At 39.7% G+C, this 13915-nt stretch overlaps 1 protein-coding gene across 1 annotated transcript in view; it reads right to left on the bottom strand.

Annotated features, from left to right (window-relative positions):
- LOC118785373 (growth hormone receptor-like) overlaps positions 1-13059 on the bottom strand; it is a 30739-nt gene extending 17680 nt beyond the window's left edge. The window contains exon 1 of the mRNA XM_036539989.1: positions 12806-13059. The gene's annotated coding sequence lies outside the window, so the exon portion shown is untranslated. The remainder of the gene's footprint in view (positions 1-12805) is intronic.
- Positions 13060-13915: the final 856 nt, after the last annotated feature.

The following is a 13915-nucleotide window of genomic DNA, read 5'->3' as shown; positions in this document are numbered from 1 at the left end:
AAATCTAATCACATTCTGCTGCTTACTTTCCAGTTAATTCTTGAGCTCCCTTTCAAAGTTGGGGAAAGATTCAAAACTGTGAGGAGAAATATCAAACTACTCAGTGAATCACCACTAAGGGATAGAGAAACTGCAGCTAGTGGTGTTATATAACTATAAAAAAGAAAAGCAAAAATCATTTTTTCAGTTCAATTCAATGGTATGGTATTGGCAGGACAAACAAAAGCAGTGTTGCCAAAGACAGAAATAATCTGTAGTTTTTTTAGGAAAAGTAACTAATCTCTGGGCTTTGCCAACCTACTTTGTGTAACCCGATTTGTTACACATGGTTGAATCTCTGTGTTCAGTTCCATGTTTTTCCTGCTCCAACACAATATCCCGCAAACCAGTGTTCCACTAGAATAAGTAAAATACCCACAAGTAAAATATATACTGGCAAGCTACAGCTTATTTTGCCAGTTTAATAAGAGAAGTAAACTCCAGACATGTTTAACAGAACTCCCTAATGGGTACTAGTCCTCACAGAGACAGCTCTCCAGTTATTGACAACTTTTGAGCTCTGTCACATATGCTATCAGAAAGTGAATGGCCCTTTGCGTGTGTTCAGAGTGCAATTACTAATGTAGGCTAACATGAAGGGAAGTGGACTCAAATTCAAGATATTCCAATTCGATCTCTCTCTCTCTCAGGCAGAACAAACTCTTATGAGGCACTCCTGTAGGCCACACTCCTCATGGTAGGTGGCGGGAAATTACATTTCAGATCCGATCAAGGAAAAAAGGCATGGCTGTAGGATGCACTACAGCAGCCCCCCCTTCTCTGATACTAGGGTCTGAAAAAGAAATAATTGCCAAAATCCTCTCTGATGTAAAGTGGATTTTTTTAACTATTCAAGGATTGATAAAAATGTGCATAAAAAAATGTCACTGCATGTTAATTGGCTAACTGCAATCATACAATCATGCTTGTGTACACATGCAGCAGTGTAGCATTAAGGTAAAGAGCAGGGCTTGTAACTGAAAGGTTGCTGGTTTGATTCCCCACTGGGGCACTACTGCTGTACCTTGTGAAAGGTACTTAACTCACAATTGCCTCAGTAAATATCCATCTTTATGAATGAATAACATGTAAAAATGTAACCTGTGTAAGTCACCCTGGATAAGAGCATCTGCTAAGTGACAATAATGTAATGCAATGTAATGCATCCTAAATGACATTAATCAATCTGCTTCTTTTGCTTCGCATGCATATTGGGTGAGATATTCTGTATTAGCTGAGTTCACTGACAGTGTGTATTACATCATCACAATGGTAACTGTGAAATTTAATTTGAAATAATTTCCACCTATGTCCTGTTGTTCTGCTGACAGAACTCAGCTAACTTCTTTCTACTTTATGAATCCCATTTGGTATTAAAAACCTCTATTAATTCCCTAAGTCTACTTTTTCTGAAACTGAAGAGATTAAGGGCCTATTAACTGTTTGATATCTGGAACCAGTTTTAGTGCAGTTCTCTGTACTTTTTCAGAGATTTAGGTCCTTCTAATTGTATGGTACTCTAAATGGGGTCTGATAACAGCATTGAATAACATTAATGCAACCTCCTTAATTTGGAATCAATACATTTTGCCACATATCCCTGCATCTGATATCTCACCTTGTTCTTTAAGTACTTTCAGGGTATATACCAACAGTACCTGTTGTTTGTCTTGTTGTTTCAATTTCTCCACTGTTTCACTTCCGTTCATTTAGGGGGGAGAAACTGACAATACGTCTGAGGGAGCAGGTGCAACTGTAGGCGTATGAGGAAGCTTCAATGGCAGGTGCACCTTACCCAGGGCAGGTTTGCTGGCAACGATGCTCCTACACAGCCATCAGAACCAGAAACAGCAAGTGCACGCTCAGAGGGAGCAGCAGGACCATGGACAGCAGCCCCGCTCAGCGCTAATCACTTATCTCAGCGCGCACCTGTCTGCCGTATCTAATTAGCGCTTCTGCAAAGCATTCCCTCATCTAAGGAGACGAGATAAGATGGCCAGAGGCCTCGGGTGGAGCTGAGAGGCTCCAGGGACACCGTGTATTAGTGTTCGCACTAATCCTGCTGCGCAGTCTATAATGGAAGGTTCAGAAGAGAAAACCCTCAGCCCCCTCCTGTTGCGTGCCAGGTCACTGGTCCTGGAAGGACCAAGACCACTTTCCTGGTTTGCCACCTTATAGAAATAGCGCTGAGAAACTGCCTTTTACCCTTACTTTAAGTACCCGCCACATGTTTGTAAGTGCTGCGGTTTCCTCTTCACCTCACTGCAGGGCCAAATAAAAGTAGCCCTCAGGCTTTCTTGTATACAATCTCTGGCTGGTGCGCTTACTTGCCTTGTCCATAGTGGTGGTGTCTGCTCCACCAACGACAACATGTTTATTTTATCCATTACTTCTTTAAGATTGGCATGCATTTTTTCATATATTCATATTTTTTTTTTCCATAATTGGCAAAAGTCTCTTCTGTTTAACTGTTCTGCTTTCCATTACAGACAGTGCTTACTGAACTTATTCTTCCTTATTTTGGAATTTATTTGTACTGACTGTCGAGAAAAATCTACTCGAATGTTGTTTATTTGAATAGTTATTCACAGTTCTGTAGTCTAGAAATAGCACCCAGTTTGTTTGTGCCTAAATGTTCACATCTTATTAAAAGTCTGGTCTCCTAAAATAAATAAAAAAATAAAAATTAGAATTGGAGGAGGCAACTTTTACATGCTAACATGCATTAAATTTCACTGTGGTGGGGTCGCTTGACCCCAGAGGCTCTACTATATCAGGATTACAAATTCAGACCTGGATTATTACAAAAAACAGGTCTAGAAATTAATTTTCTCCAGTACCCATCACATTTATAGAGATCCCGTCTGTTCCAAAAGGAGAATAATCTGAACCCTTCTTCCTCACTATACATTTTGTAGACAAGCATCAAATTTGCTTATACCGTCTTGATTCCCTGGGCGTTTATGAGATAATGACAGAATTTTGGCAACCAAAAAGGTTATGCTCTTAATACTTGCTGCTGGATCAAAAATATTTGTGCTGAACCTCAGGCTTGCCCTTATATATGTTATTGGATCTAATATGAACCTTGAGGTGCCCTATCAAGGCATCAGTGAGGAAACACACTGAATGTGTATTTTTTCAAGAAAACGCTAGATCAAACAGCATACAACTATCATTAGCTGGATATATGGACCATAGACTGAAAATAGCTGTCTCTTAGATGGGAAGCTAAGAGTCTACTAGATGGGTAGGTAAGATATCCTAATATTTCTTTATGATTTGCTCTTGCTAGGGGCAGGGAATATAAAAAAAGACTCCCATCAGATAAGATACTTGTCTTTTTCTGTTGTATCATGTTTTTTGTTCCTATTAAAACAGGGATATGGTGTATACAATTTCCTATGGGTTTGTTGAAAAACTTTACAGCGATTAGCATTTCTCTCATATGACTATCACTTGACCAAGTGTGGCATTTACAGCTTCCAAACTGTAGGTGGAGAATCTGTGGTACATTTTTTGGTAGTAAAGCATAAACATTATGATGATCATAATTATTAGTACGCAGACAGATAACAATAGTCTTGGCAAGTTTCAGATGCAAAATAATAACAAAGCATAATTGTGCTCCACTTGTTCTATGGTCTAAAAGATGTACTATATTAGATGTACACAATGGACTGAATTTAATGATGGAGAGCAACACTTAGCATGCTACAGTGGGTGGCTTTATACAAATCATGTCAACTGTTCATTAGGTATTATTAGTTGTACCTCCTAATTATAATAATTGTAAAATGTGCTTTTCAAGGGCAGCACACTGCCAAAGCTTACATAACTGTACCAACTTACTTTCACCTCTGATTTTCTCATAGTGGGTAAACTAGCAGGTCTGTGCTGTACATGTTAATAATCAACATTTGACAGGTTTTGCAACAAAAGCTTGCTCTTTGTATTTTCATAAAATGACAAACTCCATATATGACCAGTTCTTCATAGCCTCCTGTACCAATGATATACAGGACACAGTTATTCCAAACAAAATAACTTACTTTTGAAAAAATGACCTCTTTTTTTCAGTGTCTAACAGAACATTTTGAAGGGTTGTTCCATTAACATGGGTTGAGTACTTCAAGTGCACACAAGGACACGGGACTACTCCCCTGCTTTAACCAAGCTTATCTGACATTGCGCAAAAAAACATAGCTGACAACAATCAAACGCGAAGGATTATCTGCACAGTGGCATAACAGAACATTCTAAATACACAGGGCAAGGAACAAGCCCAGAACAGTGCAGTGCAGTCACTCACGTCTATCACTGTGTGGTAACAACAAGGCCCAGCGCTATGGGGGTGCTTAGGGGCGCATTGCACCCTCAGACGGACCTCAGTGCACCCCCAGTTGTCTCCGTATATCCCAATGTCTATATAGTATTTATGACTTTTTGTGCACCCCAGCGGATTGCAACTGTACCCCGCTGTATTTTCTCTTGGTGCTGAGCCTGATATTAACCACTGGCCTGCCTCAGTGACTACTGCCCACCCCACAGTGAGGACCAACACAGCTAGCTTAGAATTACCATAACGGACATGTTTTTTTTTTTTGTTTTTTTTTTTACCAAGGTGTCTTTAAAAAACATTGTGTGCCTCAGTCAGCGCTCCAGTCAATGTACTAACCATTTCTAGGGCCAATGCTTATTCATAATCTCACTGCCAATCCAATTTACTTTAAATTGCCTTTGCTGTGAGGGTTTCTGGGTCAGCATCTGACAGGCAATCTGTACAACAGGTGTTTTACTCCTTCCTTTTCAATCGATGAGAAGCACACACAAAAAATACTGCAAACACACACACACATACAAACAAGAGTGGTACAAAATTACTCAACGCTGCCTAATATTATTCACATGTAGATGCCAACAATACACTATTAAATCTTATTCCTGGAACAGATTTTGTGTAAAATACCACCTACCAATCAGAGCCAATCAGAGCCGAGAGAATGTGTCTGCATTGAACTGCATATGACTACATAATCATACGCAGAAAGCATATTCCAGTTCAACAGCCTAACAAACCACACAAACACCAAATCCCTCTCATCAGATCATGAATACACAATATTTTTACAAGGAATTGAATTATATAATGTTCTGAACATCTCCCTCACCGTAAGCATTCAGTAATGCTGAATGTTAATGAATTTGAGAGCAATTCTTGGATCAGTCAAGGAGCTGTGAAAGAGGTACAGTGGCACTAGTGACAAAAATATTAAGACCTACCAAGGACAACTGCCCTCTCTTTCAGGCTTTCAGCAGAGGATTATTTCCATTCTAAAGTGTTCAAGGATCTGTTAAATGATTCTGTATGTCACCCTACAGTCCTGTCCTTGCGTATCTGCTAGTAATTATCTGTACACAACAGGCATGAACATTTTGTGTGTATTTGCATCTGTCCAGGGCATACGGCAGAGAACGACACTGCTTTATTTTTTATTATATTAAATATTTATTATATAAAATATTATATATTTTTGTGCTAACACCTGTTGTTAAGGTGTGAAGGAGAGGATGCAAAAAGGTATCCACCAGGGGTTAAACTGGAATTTTGGAGGTGCTTGAACTGCCATCAAAATGACTTTTCATTTTTTTCATTTTCAAAATGATTTTTCAACTGACTTTTATTTTATTTTCAACTGCCACTGTACATATGTTTGATTGTTTTTCTTTTCCATCTAAAGCATCACCAATCCCAATTTACCACTGCATACAGTGCAGTGTAGCCACCTGTAGCCTAAACTCCAACCCTAACCTCAGCTTCATAACCACCCCTTTCCAGAACCATAACCCTAGCCCCACTCAAACAATTTTCATAGTCCTTTCATAATCCTTCACACAGCCTATTTTCCAATGCTTTTCAGGACCCTAACCCCTACCCCCGCCTCTCAGTTGGGATTTTGTGGTATTTCAGTTGTGTAACTGTCTTTAAAATGCCCTAGAAGAGATCCATTTTTAACCGATTGTTTTGTATTAAAAAGCCACATATGTCTGCCACTGTAGTTCCATTGCATTCACATAAGCCCCTTAACACCAAGGCCCATGTTTTAATACCATATTGTTCTGAATGTTTATGATTTATGATTATTATTTTTTTATCATATTATTGTTTTACCAATCACTACAGTCTTATCATTTGTAACACAGTTGGTTTGATTTCCAAGCCATTGTGCTTTTGCTTCATTACCATATTTGTTAATTATTTATTAGGTTCGCATTTGTATGCATTGATTTTATGTAAATTAGATTACATGAGGTTACGCAATAGTATAGCATCAATGTGGTAGTATCAGTGTTGGTTTATATTTGCAATTAACATTTAGTCCTGTCAAGTAGTGGTAATGCACAGTAAAGTATTGACAAGTAACTTATGTTGAAATAGAACTAAGCGCTTCATGTTATTTGGGTAAGCTAAGCTGACAAATGCACACCCTTATTCCATAAGGTGCTGAGCAGTGTGACTGACTTATTATGGGTAAAAAAATATATATATAAATGTACATAAAAAGGATGTACAGTTGAACCCAGAGGATACCACATTAAAGTATTCATACAAACACTTATGTCCAATGTGGCCCTCAAGGGAAAAAATAACATTTAAAGCCTATTCAATACATACATATGTCATTAAAAACACTTCAGTGATATTGACAGCCTACATTCATTTCCTTAATGTAACCTGAGAAATAAAAAGCTGGTATGTAGGGCAAACCACTCCACTTATTATTACTATTATCTACATAACTAATCAAGGTTCCTCCATACCACATTAAAGTATTCATACAAACACTCATTTCCAATGTGGCCCTCAAGGGAAAAAAAATAACATTTAAAGCCTATTCAATACATACATATGTCATTAAAAACACTTCAGTGATATTGACAGCCTATATTCATTTCTCTAATGTAACCTGAGAAATAAAAAGCTGGCATGTAGGGCAAACCACTCCACTTATTATTACTATTATCTACATAACTAATCAAGGTTCATCCATATAAAAATCATTAACTGTTTTTTAAGGCATTTTCGTTCAGGCATTCCTTAATTTGTAATGGGATGCAATTCCAAAGGCCGATACCAGTAAAAAAGAGAGACACATCTATAAAAAAGCAAAGCTCATGCACTACTGTAAGCACATTCTTTTCCATTTGTGTGCTTGGGATCTATCACTGGGGATTTCCTGAATGTCTGACCTGTTGACATTTGGAATATATATTGTCTCAAAATTTCTATTTTGATGGCCTGGTCATGATCCTATTATAAATTTTACAAGACAGTGCAATCACATCCTTCTTTGTGTATCTGTCTAAAATACTAATTATGATAATAACTTGAACAGACCATCATTTATTGATTGGGAAGGAGGAGTGTCCAGTCTGTTCTGGTAAAACATGTCAAGGACTGTTTCCACTTAAGTTTCATGTATGCTGGTTAAAATCTTCTTTGAAATTACAGAAAAACAATCAGAATCAGAATCAGAATTTAGTTTATTGCCAAGTAGGCTGCCCCTACAAGGATTTTTTTGGTACGATGGTGCTCCATGCAGATGCAACACTAAAGTACAATGAGTAATAAAAGCAACAAGTACTGAAAAACAAAGATGAAGAAAAAAAAACAGTGCAAAAGCTGTACAATGTGCAGTAATACTATGAATATAATATAAAAATATATTAAAAGAGGTAGAAAAAATATACTAAGTATTGAAATATAAAATATAAGATGTGCAAAGTAGAATAGACAGATGACTGAACATTTTAAATAATGCAGACAGTATAACAGATGTGCAAAAATGTGTTTGCATGTGTACAGTCAGTGGGGGGGAGGGGGGTCAAAATGATTTCTTTATAAACCAAGCCCATTCGTTCCTTACCTTGGTCACATTTGTAGCTGTTAGGAGAACACTTCAGGTCCTGCATGTATTAGTCCATTCATTGCATTGTTAACCTTTCTTATTGGTTGTTTGGTACCTGATGGGCGCAGCGATTAGCAATTTTTGGGGGGGAAAAAGAGCAGTTGGAGTTGCTCAGGGTGGTTCAAAGGCCCGTTTAGCTAGCTTTGTTTAAGATTTTCTTGTACTGGGGGCAGCATCAAATGTTTTCCTAATTTACTTAATTAGAATGAGTGGGTAGGCAGAGGAGTGTATTCGGTTCCAACGCTCCATTCCTGGCTGGGTTGGATGCACTCCCCTTTTCATCTTCAGTCTTCCAGTTTCCCCTGAAGTCACATTCTCATTCCTCCTCCCGTTAGATTCACCTCTTTCCAATGGTTTTTATCTCAATCCAGTAATCAGATTGACCTATCCAATTTTTCCTAGACTAAGGAACTCTATACAAGGACAGCCGTGCTGACAGTAACTCACCACAGTGTTCTTTTGTAACGTCATTGTAATATATAAAATTATATCCTAATATATCCTCAGTGCGCATAGAGGGAAAAATGAGTGAATGGATAAAAAACAAGAGGGAGTACCTTTTCTTAATGCTGTGATTTGCATTTTAAAAATAACTTTGAGTATGTTTGCTTTGTTTCACCAAAGTAAATGTAATCTGTGTGCTTTATTAAGGAACAATGGTTTATTTGAAAAGGGCTGAGGTCAAGGCAGTGCCTGAAGGGTCATTTTCCATGATTTTGCTGAACTGGGACAATGAAATAATGAAATCACTACATTGTTACAGAGTGAGTCCATCCAGGAAATAAACAAACTGTTTCTCAGAGACCTCCGAGAAAAGATACATAACCAGCAAGAGGTTGCACATGTAACACAGCAAGGTTATGGAACATTCTGATGCCATGCACGTTTCAGACATTCCTTTCACCCCTTTAACAACTACAGTAAAAAAAACATCTATCCTCAAAAATATACAGATTTCTATATGCTGGACCCCACCAACAACAACTCTTTCCTTCCCTGTCTCCCCCTCCCTTTCCAAACAGGCAAGGCCCTTATGTAACACAAAAGAGAACTGCAATCAGATGCTGTGTCACGTGTCGTCTGCATCAAAAGACGATTTTCTCTGGGTTTAGAAAGAAAAACAGTTGCACTACCATTATATAGTCAGTGGTTTCTTCTATAATGTCCCTATCGTCGCTATATGACTCTTTCCCGTCTCTGCCAACAGCTGGTGCAGTTTGTACCAATTCAACTGCTGATTTCGATGCATGATTCCTGCATGTAAACAACACACCCGTCACAGCAAACATAGATGAATTATCACAGGTGACCTTTGGTTTAGGAGTCACGTTACGCTACTTCCACGTGAGATACAAATATCACAGCAGTGTGGTGCCTGCACTTTGTGCATTTGCGATACAAGAAGTCAGGTTGAAGTCCGTCACCTGAAACCAGGTACTCTGCCACCGTGAACCGTCACCCCCACAATAAGACTAACAACAATTACAGACCAGAGGACAGCGAGAGAGGGACTAGTTTCCATGGCGATCCCAGCCTGTGTATGTCAGCCTTCTCCAAACACGCTGAGCTGAAGGTGAGCAGCTCTGTGCGGAGGAATGTGCCAATGAGGGAATGCAACGGGATGCAGAAGGGATGCACAGGTGTGCGTCACAGAGCAAGCACGTCCACACGTGTGACTCATCAAGCCAATCAGGCGCTGGTCCCCACCCCGCGGGCTCCTGTTGCCATGGAGACCTGGATGATATTGCCAGGCGCACAGCGAAACGGTCTTCACTTTTCCACACAGCTTGATCGGACAGCAGGCTGGGGCTAATTCAATCGGTGGGAAAAAAAAAAAATAACCCCACAAAAATCGATACCGTGCAGCCAATTTTCCCTAGGCCAACGGGGCGTGTGGCGATGAGAACGGACAGCTCTTACGTGAGCCGCACTGAACTGTTACAAACCAGGCGGGAAAACAGCCGCCACATGGGCACCGCCGCGACACACTTCCTTCCAATCCGGAGATCCATCCCGGCAGTAGGCGCACTTTAGCCACCAGGTGTAAAAGATACGAGTGGCCTGGAACATGAGTGGCTGATGCACATGAGAGCACATGGGCAGCCTGGCAGAGACATGCCCCTCTGGCACCAGAGTAGTTAGAATCAATGCAAACTCAGATTAACTGACCTTTATTCAGCCTGCTGACAACAAGGGCAGCAGAGCATTTAACCAAAACTTAATTGGAACAAGACTAATTAGCGGAAAGACTGAAGGTAACAAAAGGGCAGATCTGAGGTAATTCAATACGAGTGAAAAATCCTTTCTGAATGGAACAGCCTACTGTATTATCTGTCTCTTCTTTGTGCAAAAAACGCAAAAGTCCGGAATGAACAGAGCAGCAGCGAATCAGAGAACACACTTCAGAATCCTGTAATCAGGTGTGCGGTGAGAACACCTGCCATACTACAGTGCATTAGCTTCTTTCTGTGGAGTCCTTGGAGTTCAGTGGAAAGTGGCAATTCCGGATAAACCTTAATGTTCCGCTATGCAGCTAAATAGCTTCCTTGTCATTCTCCTGTGTCGAAAGTGTGTTTCGCTTTGATGTTGGCATTTTGATGCCACTGTATATTACTTCTATCATGGCTCTCTCACTGCATATCTGTGTTTGTGTGCAGTGGTGCAGTGGCACAAAAACAGGTAGGTGAGCTATACAAAAGTCAGAGGAAGAGAAGGGGGTCAGGAGGGATTTCTAAGAGGCATTTAGGGGCATTTGCAAAGAAAAAATATCAATAACATCAACATATACATATGTTTGTATGCGTGTGTGTGTAGAAATATAAATATTAAGCAAAAAGGTTCCATTTCCCCTTGGTGACATTCTTTGGTAAATGCTCTAAAAATGCTCCAATCTATTGCAGCAAAGTAATATTAAGTTAATAGTAGCAAGGCCCCAATTTGCAGCTAAAATGCCCAAATCTGGTACAAAAAAACAGGACAGAACCACAAAGACACTAATGCCTTTTGTAGCATGTACTGTACCGCTTAAATTAGACATAATTATCTTTTTTTCTGGAATGTCAAAACACAATGTCAAAACTAGCTAGCTAAAGTAATAACTATATGGACAGCATACATTCAAAAGGACTCCTTTGGAGAGAAATGTATTGATATAATTCAAAGCAATGTATGACTGCATGCCGGACATGTGCCATTACAGCACAAACAATGAAGACACTGTATCTCACAGAAGACTATTGATGCATGACACAACAGCAGATTGGTTATTCTAAGCGCACTGTTTTAGTGTGGTTGAGCAGGAGCAGGAGGCTCATCACAAGCTGCAAGAAGGGAAAGGTGACAAAGGATTCTAAATCTGAAGATTGCTAAGAATTTTTTTTTCTCAGTGACGTGCTGATGCTCTCCAGCACTCAAATCATACAAGGCTGTCACTCCCCAGCTTCATTCACACCACACTTCATCAACAAGATTTAATCCACCATGGAAGCAGGATATAAGCAGATTTTAAAAGGGTGGCTAAATCAGCACTACATTTGTGTGGCGTGTTTTATACTTTTACACTACACTGGGAGGTAACCTAAAGAGAAGTACATTATCCTATAAGCTCCAGAGGTGTTAGAGCTGAGTTTGTATGCATCATTTCACAATGTGCATTAATAAATAAAACAGCAATGCAAAGTGGAGGAACCATGAAATGCGCCACATTACATTATTCATTTTTTTAGAAGATACCGCTGTCTAGGGGGCATTGGATTGTTAGATTTTTTTTATATGATCTATTAAAACAGATGGATATTTACAGAGGCACTTTCCTACGATATGCCCTAAAATGCCCTACGTATTCATTGAGCCCTCAGAGAGAGAGGCAGAGAGAGATAATATAAGTAATTACACCCCTAGGATGTTCCTCTCATTTCCCCTTCTCTGCTTGTGCCATAAATACGCTCTTCACGTTCAATTTTTAAAGAACACATTCTAGGCAGTGGTGAACGCAACCCAGGTTGTATTCAACAGGCATACTTTTGGTACCGTATGTGAGTCCTTATCATCCAGGTTTGAGTAAAACCCAGCCGTGAGCAACTCCAGCTGAATACATGTAAACCTTCAAAAGATTAATAATGTTCACCTCTGTGTAAAATTAGGTATGAATCTTGTTTTTTCCTGGATGGCAACCAAAACAACGCCTGAAAATCCGAAATGCCCATTACGCAAGGATGGCAATATTTCTCGCGCTTAGACTTCCTTAAGCTTTGTACCAGGGAAACAGGGGCGACCGCGTGAACAGATAAGCAAGAGCTAGTTTGCGCACTTTAGGTGATAAGGATGCTCGATGAACTGCTAATGTTGTGCATTTATCTTACGCTTCGTTCTTCCCGTGGACATTGTGTGGATCAGTGTGAAATAATACTACTTCAGAAGTTCTCAGACTTTACACAGCTGACATTTCAGAGCACCGAGTGTGCACATTTGCTGTGCACCGAGAAGTCCACGTTTTCCTGGAAGATGTCTAGGATCTCCTGAAAACAATTATCTCAACAGTTTTGAAATATGCTAAGGTGTCATAATCTAAAATCTGCAATTGAAAAGCTTTCAAGTTTAATGTGGACAGCGAGTTTATGTGGATGCCCGTGAAAGTAGGCTCCTACACTCCCCTTTTGCATCAACCTGTATTACTTTTCGTGAATCATTTTAATACGAACAAAGCTGTTTGTTTATGAACCGTGTTGCCTTTGAATTAGGTCAAACACTAGACATTACTCTTAATGACAAGTCAGCAGAATGAACAGAAACCTTACCTGTTAAATCTGCTCTGAATATGTTCACCAGACCCCGTTGCCAGCCTGGTGGATATGCATAAGGTAGTAAGGAGCGGGTCGTTTTCCAAACATAGGTAGTCTAGCGCGGAGAGCCCGAGACCAGCTAACAAGGTCTTCTAGGAAAGACTCTTCTCAGAGTCTCAGTGAAGACATGTCAGTCATCCAATGTATGCTGATTTCTTCATGCAGGAGTCATAATAATCGCTGAAGCAGACAGAGAATGATCACAGCCTTTAAAGTACATGCATTTAGTATGTAATGGCTTAAAGACGGAGTGACGGTGCCGCTTTCATCGGACTCTCTGTCGCGCGTCGAGAAGCACGGTACGCTCGCTCTTGCGTGAGTGCGCAGTGTTGGTCTAAAGAGGATTTGCCTCCTTCCATTTGTCTACGCGTCAATTCACGTCACTTCAACAAACCAAGCGTTCGGGCTCCTGTTCAAGCGTGTTTTGAGACGTGCTACATGCTGATCGTTTGTTTGTGCTGTGAGTACGTGAGGTCCCGAGTAACGTGCATGACCCAAGCTTAACCATTTATAGTCAAAGATGTATATATAGGCTGTCTGTAGCTATATAAATGACACGTTTACCTATGGATGTCACAATACGTTTACCAGGCACTCATGGGGAGACCTGTATGATTTTAAAGTTGGGATTTCGTTTATCTAGAAATTGCTGAGATACCCATATCTTCACATTTCTCACAGTCTGTACATTTTATGTAGGCTACACGACAGATAGGAAGAAGAAAGGTTCTTCTTATGTTGTCTATTTGATATGTACTTAATATTTGGATCAGTGGTAGGGTTTTAAAAGATCTCTTTTTTTACAGCAGTCACTAGATACAGGAAAAGTGTCCCTTGTTGATCCAGGGTTACAAAATCTTATCCAGATTCAAAAAGAATATACACATTCTCCACATGAACCATTTCTGGAAATATATTTTAGAATGTAAATTGTTTGCATCATATGGTCAGTATTGTGACAGCTGATGTTTTTATAGTGGTCTTGAGAGTATTCACCTGCTATACCAGCTCCACACTAATAGTAATACAGACAGGAGAGATTTACCCTTTTGAAGCAGTGAGTAC

The sequence above is a fragment of the Megalops cyprinoides genome, chromosome 11 (assembly GCF_013368585.1).
Source record: "Megalops cyprinoides isolate fMegCyp1 chromosome 11, fMegCyp1.pri, whole genome shotgun sequence".
Taxonomy (NCBI): domain Eukaryota; kingdom Metazoa; phylum Chordata; class Actinopteri; order Elopiformes; family Megalopidae; genus Megalops; species Megalops cyprinoides.
This window is presented reverse-complemented; position numbering and strand designations above follow the sequence as displayed.